The sequence below is a fragment of the Notamacropus eugenii genome, chromosome 3 (genome assembly GCF_028372415.1).
Source record: "Notamacropus eugenii isolate mMacEug1 chromosome 3, mMacEug1.pri_v2, whole genome shotgun sequence".
NCBI lineage: Eukaryota > Metazoa > Chordata > Mammalia > Diprotodontia > Macropodidae > Notamacropus > Notamacropus eugenii.
This window is the reverse complement of record NC_092874.1, coordinates 383,482,348-383,486,078: the sequence shown is the minus strand read 5'-3', so window position 1 is coordinate 383,486,078 and position 3,731 is coordinate 383,482,348.

Sequence of the window (3,731 nt, the reverse complement as noted above, 5' to 3'; positions counted from 1 at the left end):
GTGGTAGAGTAGGACAGACACTTTTTTTTAAAAAGTTGTTTTTGAAGACTTTTTTAAATAAAAAAAAAATCAAATCCTATGCTAGACGAGAAATGAGTAAGCCAGTTCTCCTTGACTTTCTCTCCCATTTCTTACTGAAGCCATTTATGAAGAACCCAGGGAGTTTAGAATGCTTTTCCTTGAGTGTTCTCTACCTCTCTAGATAATAAAGTTGTTAGATCAAATGACCACTCCATTGAAAGCATTTCTGCTGCCCTTGGTATTGATATGCAAGGTAAATCTGTGTCCTTCCCGTTATCTAATCTATCTTAACTACTCTTCAGGGAATGATGGAATTTGACTGGAGATGTTTTGAGAAATATGGCAAAACGTGGGGGTAAGTATAAAAAATGGTCCCTACTCACATAGAGCTCATAATCTAAGATGTAAACAGATAAGTCTGACACAATGTCACTTCCTAAGTTTGTTGGGGAATTACACAGAAAGTTCTGTGTGAGGGACAAAGGTAAAGGTTGTTTGTATAGGTTGGCAGGAAGGCAAGGAAAAGGTGATGTTTGGATTTTTCCTGAAAAGATAAGAAAGAATTTCATAAAGAGATTATGTAGCTATAGAATGGCATTGTAGAAATAGCACTAGATTTGAAGTCAGGCATGATGGCGGACAATTGCATGGTCACTTCCCCTTACTTGCGCCTCAGTTTCCAGCTCTGTAAAATAAAAGAGTTTGACTAGATGCTCTCTGAGAACCCATACATCTCTAAGTCTTAGCATTCTATGATAATAAGGCAGTTAACAGCTATAGCTAAGGATATAATGCCAAGCACATTGTAAACTGAGGGAGAAGGGAGGGCTTTCTGAAGAAGTGAGGACCGATGCCATCAGTCATACCAGTGAGAAGCACAGTCCTTGTTGAGAACCACTGTTTAGGCTGGGGCACAAATGTTTCAGGAAATGCCAAGTTTTGCCCTTTTTTGTACTTGAAATTGCAAATCTATTATGTATTGAATACATAATAATGTTATCATGTAACTTTGTTTTTTCTTTTTATATTTCCTCTCCTTCCCCCACCCTGGAGATAGTTATCATTAGGCACAAGTGTGTGTGTGTGTATGTGTGTGTGTGTGTGTGTAGGTATATAGATACAAGATATGTAAAATCATTCTATACATACTTCTATTTATCAGTTCTTTGAATGCTAATAGTGTCTTCCTTTATATGTCTTTTGTAGCTATTTGGGTATTTATAATAGTTAAAATGACTTAGTTGCTCAAAGTTGTCGTTAAAGCAATCTTGCTGTTACTGGTACACAGCCTTCTTTGGTTTTACTCATTTTGCTCTACATTATTTCTTGCCAAGTCTATCCATGTTTTTCCAAGATCATCAAGCTCATCATTTCTTATAGCACTGAAGGATTCTTTCACGATCATATATCACAACTTGTTTAGTCATTGCCCAATTGACAAGTGTCTCTGCAATTTCCAGTTCTTTGCCACCACAAAGAGAGCTGCTCTAAAAATTTGGGAACATATAGGTTCTTTTCCTTTTGCCCTCATCTTCTTGTGAAATAGATCTAATAGTGATATTGCTGAATCAAAGGATATATGCAGTTTAATAATTTTTGGGTATAATTCCAGATTGCACCCTAAAACGGTTGTATCAGTTCACAGTTCCACCAACAATGAATTAATTTTTCCATACCCTCTGCGACATTTGTCACTTTCCCCTTCAATCGTTTTAGCCAATCTGACAGATGTGAAATGATATCTCAAGGTTATTTTAATTTGTATTTATTTAATCAATAATGATTTAGAGCTTTTTTACATGACTATAATTTGTTTTGATTTATTCATTTCGATAATACTGGTCCATATTATCTGACCATTTATCATTTTGGAAATGACTAGTATTCTTATAGATTTCATAAAGTTCTGATTTTGGCTACATTTGTTTTATTTGTACAAAACCTTTTTTAATTTAGTGTAATCAAAATTACATATTTTACACCTTACAGTGCTATCTCTTTTTTTCATAAATTGTTCATCTATCCATAAGATAGGTGATATGTTCATTGTTATTAAAATTTTCTTGAAATAATTCTTTGTTTTAAACAATGTGTCCATTTTGACCAAACTTGGTAAATGGCGTAAGATACTGGCCTATGCTCAGTTTCTGCCAGACTATTTTCCAGCTTTCTGAACAGTTTTCATCAAATGAATTCTTATCTCCAAAACTTGTCTTTATACTTTTCAAACACAAGGTTATTATATTTATTTGCTGCAGTAAATTGTATGTATACTCCATTCCACTGATCTACCTTTCTATTTCTGGGCCAGTACCAGATGGATTTGATAATCACAGCCTTGTAATACAATTTAAGAGCTGGTATTTCCTCCTTTATATTTCTTTCATTAGTTTCATTCTTGACCATTTGTTCTTCCAAAAGAATTTTGTTATTCTTTTTGCTAATTCAGTAATTGTTTTTCTTTTGGTAATTCAACTGGGATTTCATTGAATATATGAATTAGTTTAGGTAAAATTGTCATTTTCATTATATTGACTCTGTCTGTCCATGAACAACTGATAATTCTCCAGTTATTTAAATCTGGTTTTATTTGTATAAAGTTTTAAAAAATAATTTTGTTCATAAAGTTCCCAGGTTTGTTTTGGCAGATGTGCTCTCAGGTATTTTATACATCTAGAGTTACTTTAGATGAGGTATTTCTTCTTTCAGAGTTTTTTTTTTTTGAGTGATATATAGCAATTCTGGTGATTTATGTGGATTTACTTCATATCCTGTTACTTTCTTAATATTTTTATTGTTTCTACTAACTTTGAAGTTGAGTCTTTGGGATTTTTCAAGTATATCATAAGATTGTCTGCAAAAAGTGATACTTTTACCATCTCATTCCCTATTCTGATTCGTTTTATTCTTTTTTTTTTTTTTTTTTTTTTTTACTATTGTTAAGGATTTCCAATACAATATTGAATAATATTGGTGACAATGGTCATCCTTGTTTCACACTTGATCTTACTGGGAAGGCTTCTAGCTTATCTAGCTTAACTGTTACAAATAATACTTGCTTGTAGTTTCAGGTAAATACTTTTTAATCACTATGAGGGAAAAATCCATTTATACCTACACTTCCAAGTATTTTTAATAGAAATGAGTTTCGAATTTTATCAAAAGCTTTTTCTGTACCTATTGACATAATCATATAATTTTTATTCCTTTATTTTTGATATAATTTAAAATAGTTTTCTTTATATTAAACAAACTCTGCATTCTTGGTATAAATTCTGCTTGATCATAATGAGCAATCTTTGTAATATATTGTTGCAACTGACTTTTGAATCCATATTCATTAATGAAATTTGTCTATAATTTTCTTTGTTTTACTCATATTTACTCATATCATATTTGTTTCATAGAAGAAATTTGGTAGGACCCTTTCATTGCCTATTATTCAAAATAGTTTATTTAATATTAGAATTCAATGGTCTTTAAATGTTTGTCAGAATTCAATTGTAAATCCATATGTTCCTGGTGCTTTTTCCTTGGGAAGCTCAATTATGACTTTTTCAATTCTTTTTTTTTAAATAGGTGTATTTAGATATTCTATTTCCTCTTCTGCTAATCTAGGCACTTCATATTTTTGTAGATATTCTTCTATATCACTTAAACCATTAAATTTTTTGGTGTATAATGACGCAAAACAACTTTTTATAACTCCT